Source organism: Lolium perenne, chromosome 5, assembly GCF_019359855.2.
Source record: "Lolium perenne isolate Kyuss_39 chromosome 5, Kyuss_2.0, whole genome shotgun sequence".
NCBI classification, from domain to species: Eukaryota; Viridiplantae; Streptophyta; class Magnoliopsida; order Poales; family Poaceae; genus Lolium; species Lolium perenne.
Genome location: NC_067248.2, coordinates 133814785 through 133829248, shown reverse-complemented (window position 1 = coordinate 133829248; position 14464 = coordinate 133814785).

Here is a 14464-nt window from a genome sequence, read left to right as displayed (position 1 = left end):
CCATTTACCAGCAAAACCTCAGACGCTATCATAGCCGGAAGGTTAATCCGAGAGTGTTCCGGGAAGGGGACGTGGTGCTACGCCTAGTGCAGTGCACTGAGGGGCGCCACAAACTCTCACCTCTGTGGGAAGGGCCATTCATTGTGAGCAAGGCTCTGCACAATGATGCCTACTACTTAATCGATGCTCAGGAATCGAACAAAGGAAAGGCGGACAGGTCCGGAGATGAAACCAAGCATCCATGGAACATAGCTTTGCTGCGTCCTTTCTATTCCCGAAGATGTGCTGTAAGCAGTTCCTTTTTTGTACCTTATTTGCTATGAATAAAAGATACCGGCACCTCGAGTGAAACTCGGGGACTGCCTCTACCGGAATTGCATGCAATGTGTTTATTTTTTCGGTATACCGGTTTAGTTGTTGGACAATGTCTTTTCCGGTCTAGTAACGTGCTAAACCTACCGGAGTCTTCGACTTGCTGCTGTCCGAAACCCGGCTTCATGGCAAGCAAGATAAACCGGAAGGACCCAAACACGTGAAAAATCCGAAGGGAAATTGGGAACAAGTAATCCGAGGAAAGTTTAACTAACCCCGGTTGTACCGGTTTTTTGTGAAAAAATTCGAATTTTTCTAAGTTCAAGAAAGTGCTTGCTTGGCAAAAGAACTTTGTGACTCATACGCCAAAAAACCCAGAGAGGTAGGCAGAGCCAAAGCAAAAGAACCAAGTGTGCATCAGATTGGATGCGGAAACAATTCCGGAATCTTCACTGTGCAAGATCAAAGCAAAACGACAAAGGCAAATCGCTAAGATAGCATATCAACATAACTTAATAAGTTACCGGTGTATCATATAAGATACCGGCATAGTGAAATATGGCACAACCAAAAGAATTTCCAAGTATTATCTTACATCAAACACCCCGGCACACCGGGGGAGAATTTAACGAACATTGTTTTAAAGCAACAGGTGTGGTAAGCAAACAAAGCAGGATACTTCAGGCAGCTGGAGCTTCCGGGGCTTGATCTGGGACGACGTCGTCTTCCGGAGCCTCCTCCTCATCCTCGCCGGCATCCTCCTCCTCATCATCATCAGACAGTTCATCTGCTAAGTCAGCAGGAGGAGGGATGAAGGTGCTGGTAGGAGCGGACTGGGCGATCCGGTATGCACGGTCCTTGCGCTTTGCAGTCTTGGCGGGGTCGGTGTCGGTTGGCGCACCGCCGCGCAAGCTGTGGAGGGCGTCGAGGTCCAGATCCTCGTACCAAGAGCAGGCAACGCGTAGCGCTGCGTCAGCTCCGGCACGGGCAGATGAGCGTCGCCAGTCGCTGAACCTCTTGCCGGTGTCTTTCAGACGGTTGGAGAGGAGCGTCAGGTTCGCCGGTGGTGCTTCCCCGGGCCACATGACCTTGAAAATCTACATGTCCACATCCGGCAGATCGACCAGATGCCGGTCCACACACCTCATGTGGGAGATCCGGGTGGCCAGCGCCACAAGATGGTCGTAGGCGTCCCAGGGCGCATCCGGGTTGCTCAGAGCTTGCTCAGCCCTGCGCTCTGCCACCTTCTGATATGCGTGCGGCTGAGACTCCGGGAAAAGGTCTTTAAGGAAAGAAAGGGAAAGAAAAAAGGAACCGGCATAAGGATATATTACCGGAAGGTATAAGCTTATAAGCAAAAAGGAAGAGAAAAAAGCCTTACTGAGGGACAGCGTATCGGCTTGAATGACCAACCGGTCATACTCAGCCTGATCCGAGGTGAGCACGGCGTTCCGGTCCCGCACCTCCTTCAGCAACCGGGACTCCTCCTCCAGTTCCTTCCGCAGCTGTGCGCTGGCATCGGTGAAGTCCTTCAACGACTCGTCCAGCTTTGTCTCAGCAGTGGCCTGGGCCTCCTTGAGCTCCCGCGCGTGCCAGAGTTCAGCTTGCAAACGCTTATCCTTCAGCTCAGAAGAGATTTTCTCTTGAGCGTCCAGGGCCTTGCGGTGCTCGAGGGCAAGCTGCTCCTTTTCAGCTGTAATCCGGAAGAACAAAGGATTGGCAAAAAGAAACCGGTAGATTCAAAAGAGGAAAAGTAAAATGAGCAAGGAAATGGTACCTTTGAGCGCGAAGAGCTGGGCGGAGAGGTCCTCAGAAGAGGCTTCCGGAAGGGCAGCTGTACAAAAAACTTGTGAATATACATTATCAAAAGCAACCGGTAGAAAAGAGGCCGGAAGATGGAAACTCACCTTGGCACTTGCTGTGGGTCTTGGAAAGGAACCGGTGCTCCCACAGAAGCTCCTCGAAGAGCTGCTTCCGGCTGTCCAGCGTGCCCTGTCCATGAAAGAGATTCCGGTAAGGCTATGCCGGCGTGTTATTTCTACAAAAGTTTCGCGCTAAGAATTGCGTGCTCAACCCGAAACTCGGGGACTGGCTATGCCGGTTTTTTGTTTCAAGCAAGTTTCGCGCTAAGAACTGCGTGCTCAACCCGAAACTCGGGGACTGGCTATGCCGGTTTTTTGTTTTCAAGCAAGTTTCGCGCTAAGAACTGCGTGCTCAACCCGAAACTCGGGGACTGGCTATGCCGATTTTTTGTTTTAAGCAAGTTTCGCGCTAAGAACTGCGTGCTCAACCCGAAACTCGGGGACTGGCTATGCCGGTTTTTTGTTTCAAGCAAGTTTCGCGCTAAGAACTGCGTACTCAACCCGAAACTCGGGGACTGGCTATGCCGGTTTTTTGTTTTTCAAGCAAGTTTCGCGCTAAGAACTGCGTGCTCAACCCGAAACTTGGGGACTGGCTATGCCGGTTTTTTATTTCAGCAAAGTTTCGCGCTAAGAACTGCGCACTTAACCCGAAACTCGGGGACTACGAGGATATATCTATAAGTTGAGAGATTGAAAACCGGCATTGTTGAAAGAAGAAAAGGTTGTGGGTGTCGAACTTACCACCACGTTGCCGCTGACGTCGTGCCACGCGAGGTCGAACTCCTTGACGGCACGTTTAAGCCGGCTCAGGTGTTGTGCCGAGCTCCGCGGGCCGGAAGGGTCAGCAACCGGAAGTTTGTCCTTGCTCAAGCCGCGGTTGACTGGGGACAAGTCCGCCAGGTTCCACTTCTCAGCGTACGCCTGCAACGGGCCCAGGCTGACCTCGCCACGGCTAAGCTCAGTAATCCGGCCCAGTTGAGCTGAAGCCTTATCACTGGCTGTAACCGCAGCGCGGCCGGCGTGCAGCGTCAGTGCCTGCGAGCCGGAAGGGGGCGCGGTCGCTGCTGTGACCACAACATCAAGTTGCTGGGCGGTAAGAGGGGCGCCTCCCGGGTGAGCTGGCTTGCCGGTTGAGGCTTCCAGAGGAGGTGCTGGCGCGTCCTTGGATGGCGCAGGAGCTTCCGGTGCTTCCTTTGCTGGTGGTGAGCTTGCCGGCGCGGAAGTTTCCGGCATGGTCTTGGCGGGAGAGGTAGCGGCCTTCTTCTTCTTCTTGGGAGAAGGGGGAACCGGAGGTTCCGCCCGCTCTGCTACTTCCTTTCCGGCGCCGATGTTGCTGGCGCCGGTGTCTTCGGTATCTGGAGGGGAAAAGAAATCCTCCTCCGCGCGGTGATGGGAAGTATCAGGGGCCGCGCGCCCCGCACTTGTGTTGCCTCCCAGAGGGGAGGCTGAAGATTTGCCGGCACCAGATGGTACCGGACTTGGATGAGGGGGAGTTGAGGTCCTGGTGGCGTCCTCGGAGGCTTCCGGCCTCTTGCCCGGTGCGCTCCGGGTGATGCTCAGAGCAGGCCTGAGAAAGAAAAAGAAAAAAAGAAAGTTAGAAGAAGCAATGGAGCAAGGGAAATCACAAGCAAAAGAGAAAGAAAGAAAAACCGGAAGCTTACCCGCTGGCTACCGGCATCTGGCCGCGGTACCGCTTCGTGCTGTAGGGCTTGCCGCCGCCACCTTTCTTGGAGCGCTTGGCGGGGGGAGCTTCGCTGGGGCTGGCCTCAGGCGTCGGGGCCTTGTTCTTGCGTCCCCGGGAGGCCAGGTTGTCCAGGAACTCCTGGCCAACTTTCGCTTGCAGCGGAGCCGCGCGCTCCACGACCTGGGGGTTGGCGTCGGCTGAGGCAGGATCTACAAAGAAGCCATCTAAAAGGAAACGAGTGAGCAAAATACCTCAAGGATGGTGACCTCGTCGTCAGAACCGGAATCATTTGCCGGAAGAGGAGTGGGGAAGTTACCGGGAAGCTTGGTGTGTGTTGGACCCATCTTGTGCTTCTTCACGAAGGGGTCAGCGTCGCAATCGTCCCGGAAAATCCGGTCGGGAGTGAAAGAGGCCGGCTCCTCCTGGGTGATCCGGCGGAAATTGTGAAATACAAAAGAACACGTTAGAACAAAATACTCATGGTTACACCGGTAAAAGCTTTCCGGAGATCCCGAGGTCTTACTCGGGGCGGAGGAGAATTGTTGCGGCTGTAAGGGGCCAGCCCGTATTTTCCGCTGGGGCTCAGCGGGTTTTGGCAGATCTGCTTGGCCTTAAGGACCAAGTCGCTGGAGCTCAACCGGTGAGTTGTGATCCGCGTCGGGTCCATTGGGCCCGACATTTGGCTGATCTTATGGGCGCGCCGCTGAAGGGGCAGCACCCGACGCGCAAGGAAAGCCCGAACCAGATCCTCCGCGCAGAGGTTGGTCTCCTCCTTGTTGGTATCGATGAAGCCGGCAATCCGTATGGACTCCTTGTCGTCCTTGGGATGGTGGAGCCAGTTCTTCATGGTGGGCGGCCCGGGAACGTACGCCGGAAGATTGATGAAATCCTCCGGGCCACCGTTCCGGACGTAAAAGAAGGATTTCTGCCAGGTCCGGACAGATTCCAGACCGGAGAGCTTGTAGAAGTTGCTCCCGGGACGGGGAGACAGGATACAACCCCTGCACCGGACAAAAGGTTTGGGGTATGGAAGTTTTCTATCTTGGATATAATTCTTCCGGAGATAGTAAAAGAAAGAGAAGTTATCGACAGAAGGAGTGATACCAGTGTATCCCTCCATGAAAGAGGTGAAGGAGGAAAGGTAAAAGATCGAGTTACCTGGAAGATGGTGGGGTTGGAGTTCGTAGAAGTTAAGGAAGCGCCGGAAGAAATCCGACGCTGGGAGGCTGATACGTCCCAAACGTATCTATAATTTCTCATGTTCCATGATACTTTTATGATGATACTCACATGTTTTATACACATTATATGTCATTATTATGCATTTTCCGGCACTAACCTATTGACGAGATGCCGAAGAGCCAGTTGCTATTTTCTGCTGTTTTTGGTTTCAGAAATCCTAGTAAGGAAATATTCTCGGAATTGGACGAAATCAACGCCCAGGGTCCTATTTTCACATGAAGCTTCCAGAAGACCGAAGAGGATAAGAAGTGGGGCCATGAGGCGGCCACACACTAGGGCGGCGCGGCCTGGGCCTTGGCCGCGCCGGCCTGTTGTGTGGGGCCCTCGTGTGGCCCCCTGACCTGCCCTTCCGCCTACTTAAAGTCTTCGTCGCGAAACCCCCAGTACCGAGAGCCACGATACGAAAAACCTTCCAGAGACGCAGCCGCCGCCAATCCCATCTCGGGGGATTCAGGAGATCGCCTTCAGCACCCTGCCGGAGAGGGGAATCATCTCCCGGAGGACTCTTCATCGCCATGATCGCCTCCGGATTGATGTGTGAGTAGTTCACCCCTGGACCATGGGTCCATAGCAGTAGCTAGATGGTCGTCTTCTCCTAATTGTGCTATCATGTTCGATCTTGTGAGCTGCCTATCATGATCAAGATCGTCTATTTGTAATCCTTCATGTTGTGTTTGTTGGGATCCGATGGATATTGAATACTATGTCAAGTTGATTATCAATCTATCATATATGTTATTTATGTTCTTGCATGCTCTCCGTTGCTAGTAGAGGCTCTGGCCAAGTTGATACTTGTAACTCCAAGAGGGAGTATTTATGCTCGATAGTGGGTTCATGCCTCCATTAAATCTGGGACGATGATGAAAGTTCTAAGGTTGTGGATGTGCTGTTGCCACTAGGGATAAAACATCGATGCTATGTCTAAGGATATTTGTGTTGATTACATTACGCACCATACTTAATGCAATTGTCTGTTGCTTGCAACTTAATACCGGAAGGGGTTCGGATGATAACCTGAAAGTGGACTTTTTAGGCATAGATGCATGCTGGATGGCGGTCTATGTACTTTGTCGTAATGCCCTGATTAAATCTCATAGTACTCATCATGATATATGTATGTGCATTGTTATGCCTTCTTTATTTGTCAATTGCCCAACTGTAATTTGTTCACCCAACATGCTATTTATCTTATGGGAGAGACACCACTAGTGAACTGTGGACCCCGGTCCTATTCTTTACATCTGAAATACAATCTACTACAATACTTGTTCTTTACTGTTCTTCGCAAACAATCATCTTCCACACAATACGGTTAATCCTTTGTTCACAGCAAGCCGGTGAGATTGACAACCTCACTGTTACGTTGGGGCAAAGTACTTTGGTTGTGTTGTGCAGGTTCCACGTTGGCGCCGGAATCCCTGGTGTTGCGCCGCACTACACTTCGCCGCCATCAACCTTCAGCGTGCTTCTTGGCTCCTCCTGGTTCGATAAACCTTGGTTTCTTTCTGAGGGAAAACTTGCTATTGTCTGCATCACAACTTCCTCTTGGGGTTCCCAACGGACGTGTGTTAATTGCACGCATTAAGCACTTTTTCTGGCGCCGTTGCCTGGGAGATCAAGACACGCTGCAAGGGGAGTCTCCACTTCCAATCTCTTTACTTTGTTTTTGTCTTGCTTTATTTTATTTACTACTTTGTTTGCTGCACTAAAACAAAACACAAAAAATATTAGTTGCTAGCTTTACTTTATTTACTATCTTGTTTGCGTTCTCTATATCAAAAACACAAAAAAATTAGTTACTTGCATTTACTTTATCTATTTTGCTTTATTTACTGTTGCTAAAATGAATACTCCTGAAAACACTAAGTTGTGTGACTTCACAAACACAAATAATAATGATTTCCTATGCACACCTATTGCTCCACCTGCTACTACAGCAGAATTCTTTGAAATTAAACCTGCTTTACTGAATCTTGTTATGAGAGAGCAATTTTCTGGTATTAGTTCTGATGATGCTGCTGCCCATCTTAATAATTTTGTTGAACTATGTGAAATGCAAAAGTATAAGGATGTAGATGGTGATATTATAAAATTGAAATTGTTTCCTTTCTCATTAAGAGGAAGAGCTAAAGATTGGTTGCTATCTTTGCCTAAGAATAGTATTGATTCATGGACTAAATGTAAGGATGCTTTTATTGGTAGATATTATCCTCCCGCTAAAATTATATCTTTGAGAAGTAGCATAATGAATTTTAAGCAATTGGATAATGAACATGTTGCTGAAGCATGGGAGAGAATGAAATCTTTGGTAAAGAATTGGCCAACCCATGGACTAACTACTTGGATGATCATCCAAACCTTTTATGCAGGACTGAATTTTTCTTCGCGGAACCTATTGGATTCAGCTGCTGGAGGTACCTTTATGTCCATCACCTTGGGGGCGGCTACAAAGCTTCTTGATGATATGATGGTCAATTACTCTGAATGGCATACGGAAAGGGCTCCACAAGGTAAGAAGGTAAATTCTGTTGAAGAAACCTCTTCCTTGAGTGATAAGATTGATGTGATTATGTCAATGCTTGTGAATGGTAGATCTAATGTTGATCCTAATAATGTTCCTTTAGCTTCATTGGTTGCTCAAGAAGAGAATGTTGATGTGAATTTCATTAAAAATAATAATTTCAACAACAATGCTTATAGGAATAATTCTGGTAACAACTATAGGCCATATCCTTCTAATAATGGTAATGGTTATGGTAATTCTTATGGGAATTCTTACAACAATAATAGGAATGTACCCTCTGGTCTTGAAGCCATGCTTAAAGAATTTATTAGTACACAAACTGCTTTTAACAAATCTGTTGAGGAAAAGCTTGATAAAATCGATATTCTTGCCTCTAGAGTTGATAGACTTGCCTCTGATGTTGATCTTTTAAAATTGAAAGTTATGCGTAATAAGGATATTGATAATAAGATTGTTACTACAGCAAATTCCATCCAAGTTAGAATTAATGAGAATATAAGATTAATGGCTGAATTGCGTGCTAGGTGGGATAGAGAAGAAAATGAAAAACTAGCTAAAGAGAATAATGTAGCTAAAGTTTGGACTATTACCACCACTAGTAATGATAATGATTCACATGTTTCTACACCTCCTACTATCAATGGTAAAATAATTGGTGTTGGCAATGTTTCTACTCCTAGTGCAAAGCATGCAAAATTACCTGAAATTGCTAAAACTGCTGAAACTGCTTGTGATAAAACTGCTGAAATTTTTTCCAACATTGGGGACAATGATCCCATTGCTGTAGATCATAATGGTTTAGATTTTGATGATTGTTACATCTCTGAAGTTATAAAGTTCTTACAAAAACTTGCTAGAAGTCCCAATGCTAGTGCTATAAATTTGGCCTTTACAAAACATATTACAAATGCTCTCATAAAAGCTAGAGAAGAGAAACTAAAACTTGAAACTTCTATTCCTAGGAAGTTAGAAGATGGTTGGGAGCCCATCATTAAGATGAGGGTCAATGATTTTGATTGTAATGCTTTATGTGATCTTGGTGCAAGTATTTCGGTTATGCCTAAGAAAATCTATGATATGCTTGACTTGCCACCATTGAAAAATTGTTATTTGGATGTTAATCTTGCTGATAATGCTATGAAGAAACCTTTGGGGACAAGTCCGCCAGGTTCCACTTCTCAGCGTACGCCTGCAACGGGCCCAGGCTGACCTCGCCACGGCTAAGCTCAGTAATCCGGCCCAGCTGAGCTGAAGCCTTATCACTGGCTGTAACCGCAGCGCGGCCGGCGTGCAGCGTCAGTGCCTGCGAGCCGGAAGGGGGCGCGGTCGCTGCTGTGACCACAACATCAAGTTGCTGGGCGGTAAGAGGGGCGCCTCCCGGGTGAGCTGGCTTGCCGGTTGAGGCTTCCAGAGGAGGTGCTGGCGCGTCCTTGGATGGCGCAGGAGCTTCCGGTGCTTCCTTTGCTGGTGGTGAGCTTGCCGGCGCGGAAGTTTCCGGCATGGTCTTGGCGGGAGAGGTAGCGGCCTTCTTCTTCTTCTTGGGAGAAGGGGGAACCGGAGGTTCCGCCCGCTCTGCTACTTCCTTTCCGGCGCCGATGTTGCTGGCGCCGGTGTCTTCGGTATCTGGAGGGGAAAAGAAATCCTCCTCCGCGCGGTGATGGGAAGTATCAGGGGCCGCGCGCCCCGCACTTGTGTTGCCTCCCAGAGGGGAGGCTGAAGATTTGCCGGCACCAGATGGTACCGGACTTGGATGAGGGGGAATTGAGGTCCTGGTGGCGTCCTCGGAGGCTTCCGGCCTCTTGCCCGGTGCGCTCCGGGTGATGCTCAGAGCAGGCCTGAGAAAGAAAAAGAAAAAAAGAAAGTTAGAAGAAGCAATGGAGCAAGGGAAATCACAAGCAAAAGAGAAAGAAAGAAAAACCGGAAGCTTACCCGCTGGCTACCGGCATCTGGCCGCGGTACCGCTTCGTGCTGTAGGGCTTGCCGCCGCCACCTTTCTTGGAGCGCTTGGCGGGGGGAGCTTCGCTGGGGCTGGCCTCAGGCGTCGGGGCCTTGTTCTTGCGTCCCCGGGAGGCCAGGTTGTCCAGGAACTCCTGGCCAACTTCCGCTTGCAGCGGAGCCGCGCGCTCCACGACCTGGGGGTTGGCGTCGGCTGAGGCAGGATCTACAAAGAAGCCATCTAAAAGGAAACGAGTGAGCAAAATACCTCAAGGATGGTGACCTCGTCGTCAGAACCGGAATCATTTGCCGGAAGAGGAGTGGGGAAGTTACCGGGAAGCTTGGTGTGTGTTGGACCCATCTTGTGCTTCTTCACGAAGGGGTCAGCGTCGCAATCGTCCCGGAAAATCCGGTCGGGAGTGAAAGAGGCCGGCTCCTCCTGGGTGATCCGGCGGAAATTGTGAAATACAAAAGAACACGTTAGAACAAAATACTCATGGTTACACCGGTAAAAGCTTTCCGGAGATCCCGAGGTCTTACTCGGGGCGGAGGAGAATTGTTGCGGCTGTAAGGGGCCAGCCCGTATTTTCCGCTGGGGCTCAGCGGGTTTTGGCAGATCTGCTTGGCCTTAAGGACCAAGTCGCTGGAGCTCAACCGGTGAGTTGTGATCCGCGTCGGGTCCATTGGGCCCGACATTTGGCTGATCTTATGGGCGCGCCGCTGAAGGGGCAGCACCCGACGCGCAAGGAAAGCCCGAACCAGATCCTCCGCGCAGAGGTTGGTCTCCTCCTTGTTGGTATCGATGAAGCCGGCAATCCGTATGGACTCCTTGTCGTCCTTGGGATGGTGGAGCCAGTTCTTCATGGTGGGCGGCCCGGGAACGTACGCCGGAAGATTGATGAAATCCTCCGGGCCACCGTTCCGGACGTAAAAGAAGGATTTCTGCCAGGTCCGGACAGATTCCAGACCGGAGAGCTTGTAGAAGTTGCTCCCGGGACGGGGAGACAGGATACAACCCCTGCACCGGACAAAAGGTTTGGGGTATGGAAGTTTTCTATCTTGGATATAATTCTTCCGGAGATAGTAAAAGAAAGAGAAGTTATCGACAGAAGGAGTGATACCGGTGTATCCCTCCATGAAAGAGGTGAAGGAGGAAAGGTAAAAGATCGAGTTACCTGGAAGATGGTGGGGTTGGAGTTCGTAGAAGTTAAGGAAGCGCCGGAAGAAATCCGACGCTGGGAGGCTGATACGTCCCAAACGTATCTATAATTTCTTATGTTCCATGATACTTTTATGATGATACTCACATGTTTTATACACATTATATGTCATTATTATGCATTTTCCGGCACTAACCTATTGACGAGATGCCGAAGAGCCAGTTGCTGTTTTCTGCTGTTTTTGGTTTCAGAAATCCTAGTAAGGAAATATTCTCGGAATTGGACGAAATCAACGCCCAGGGTCCTATTTTCACATGAAGCTTCCAGAAGACCGAAGAGGATAAGAAGTGGGGCCATGAGGCGGCCACACACTAGGGCGGCGCGGCCTGGGCCTTGGCCGCGCCGGCCTGTTGTGTGGGGCCCTCGTGTGGCCCCCTGACCTGCCCTTCCGCCTACTTAAAGTCTTCGTCGCGAAACCCCCAGTACCGAGAGCCACGATACGAAAAACCTTCCAGAGACGCAGCCGCCGCCAATCCCATCTCGGGGGATTCAGGAGATCGCCTTCGGCACCCTGCCGGAGAGGGGAATCATCTCCCGGAGGACTCTTCATCGCCATGATCGCCTCCGGATTGATGTGTGAGTAGTTCACCCCTGGACCATGGGTCCATAGCAGTAGCTAGATGGTCGTCTTCTCCTAATTGTGCTATCATGTTCGATCTTGTGAGCTGCCTATCATGATCAAGATCGTCTATTTGTAATCCTTCATGTTGTGTTTGTTGGGATCCGATGGATATTGAATACTATGTCAAGTTGATTATCAATCTATCATATATGTTATTTATGTTCTTGCATGCTCTCCGTTGCTAGTAGAGGCTCTGGCCAAGTTGATACTTGTAACTCCAAGAGGGAGTATTTATGCTCGATAGTGGGTTCATGCCTCCATTAAATCTGGGACAGTGACAGAAAGTTCTAAGGTTGTGGATGTGCTGTTGCCACTAGGGATAAAACATCGATGCTATGTCTAAGGATATTTGTGTTGATTACATTACGCACCATACTTAATGCAATTGTCTGTTGCTTGCAACTTAATACCGGAAGGGGTTCGGATGATAACCTGAAAGTGGACTTTTTAGGCATAGATGCATGCTAGATGGCGGTCTATGTACTTTGTCGTAATGCCCTGATTAAATCTCATAGTACTCATCATGATATATGTATGTGCATTGTTATGCCTTCTTTATTTGTCAATTGCCCAACTGTAATTTGTTCACCCAACATGCTATTTATCTTATGGGAGAGACACCACTAGTGAACTGTGGACCCCGGTCCTATTCTTTACATCTGAAATACAATCTACTACAATACTTGTTCTTTACTGTTCTTCGCAAACAATCATCTTCCACACAATACGGTTAATCCTTTGTTCACAGCAAGCCGGTGAGATTGACAACCTCACTGTTACGTTGGGGCAAAGTACTTTGGTTGTGTTGTGCAGGTTCCACGTTGGCGCCGGAATCCCTGGTGTTGCGCCGCACTACACTTCGCCGCCATCAACCTTCAACGTGCTTCTTGGCTCCTCCTGGTTCGATAAACCTTGGTTTCTTTCTGAGGGAAAACTTGCTATTGTCTGCATCACAACTTCCTCTTGGGGTTCCCAACGGACGTGTGTTAATTGCACGCATTAAGCACTTTTTCTGGCGCCGTTGCCTGGGAGATCAAGACACGCTGCAAGGGGAGTCTCCACTTCCAATCTCTTTACTTTGTTTTTGTCTTGCTTTATTTTATTTACTACTTTGTTTGCTGCACTAAAACAAAACACAAAAAATATTAGTTGCTAGCTTTACTTTATTTACTATCTTGTTTGCGTTCTCTATATCAAAAACACAAAAAAATTAGTTACTTGCATTTACTTTATCTATTTTGCTTTATTTACTGTTGCTAAAATGAATACTCCTGAAAACACTAAGTTGTGTGACTTCACAAACACAAATAATAATGATTTCCTATGCACACCTATTGCTCCACCTGCTACTACAGCAGAATTCTTTGAAATTAAACCTGCTTTACTGAATCTTGTTATGAGAGAGCAATTTTCTGGTATTAGTTCTGATGATGCTGCTGCCCATCTTAATAATTTTGTTGAACTATGTGAAATGCAAAAGTATAAGGATGTAGATGGTGATATTATAAAATTGAAATTGTTTCCTTTCTCATTAAGAGGAAGAGCTAAAGATTGGTTGCTATCTTTGCCTAAGAATAGTATTGATTCATGGACTAAATGTAAGGATGCTTTTATTGGTAGATATTATCCTCCCGCTAAAATTATATCTTTGAGAAGTAGCATAATGAATTTTAAGCAATTGGATAATGAACATGTTGCTGAAGCATGGGAGAGAATGAAATCTTTGGTAAAGAATTGGCCAACCCATGGACTAACTACTTGGATGATCATCCAAACCTTTTATGCAGGACTGAATTTTTCTTCGCGGAACCTATTGGATTCAGCTGCTGGAGGTACCTTTATGTCCATCACCTTGGGGGCGGCTACAAAGCTTCTTGATGATATGATGGTCAATTACTCTGAATGGCATACGGAAAGGGCTCCACAAGGTAAGAAGGTAAATTCTGTTGAAGAAACCTCTTCCTTGAGTGATAAGATTGATGTGATTATGTCAATGCTTGTGAATGGTAGATCTAATGTTGATCCTAATAATGTTCCTTTAGCTTCATTGGTTGCTCAAGAAGAGAATGTTGATGTGAATTTCATTAAAAATAATAATTTCAACAACAATGCTTATAGGAATAATTCTGGTAACAACTATAGGCCATATCCTTCTAATAATGGTAATGGTTATGGTAATTCTTATGGGAATTCTTACAACAATAATAGGAATGTACCCTCTGGTCTTGAAGCCATGCTTAAAGAATTTATTAGTACACAAACTGCTTTTAACAAATCTGTTGAGGAAAAGCTTGATAAAATCGATATTCTTGCCTCTAGAGTTGATAGACTTGCCTCTGATGTTGATCTTTTAAAATTGAAAGTTATGCGTAATAAGGATATTGATAATAAGATTGTTACTACAGCAAATTCCATCCAAGTTAGAATTAATGAGAATATAAGATTAATGGCTGAATTGCGTGCTAGGTGGGATAGAGAAGAAAATGAAAAACTAGCTAAAGAGAATAATGTAGCTAAAGTTTGGACTATTACCACCACTAGTAATGATAATGATTCACATGTTTCTACACCTCCTACTATCAATGGTAAAATAATTGGTGTTGGCAATGTTTCTACTCCTAGTGCAAAGCATGCAAAATTACCTGAAATTGCTAAAGCTAAACTGCTTGTGATAAAACTGCTGAAATTTTTTCCAACATTGGGGACAATGATCCCATTGCTGTAGATCATAATGGTTTAGATTTTGATGATTGTTACATCTCTGAAGTTATAAAGTTCTTACAAAAACTTGCTAGAAGTCCCAATGCTAGTGCTATAAATTTGGCCTTTACAAAACATATTACAAATGCTCTCATAAAAGCTAGAGAAGAGAAACTAAAACTTGAAACTTCTATTCCTAGGAAGTTAGAAGATGGTTGGGAGCCCATCATTAAGATGAGGGTCAATGATTTTGATTGTAATGCTTTATGTGATCTTGGTGCAAGTATTTCGGTTATGCCTAAGAAAATCTATGATATGCTTGACTTGCCACCATTGAAAAATTGTTATTTGGATGTTAATCTT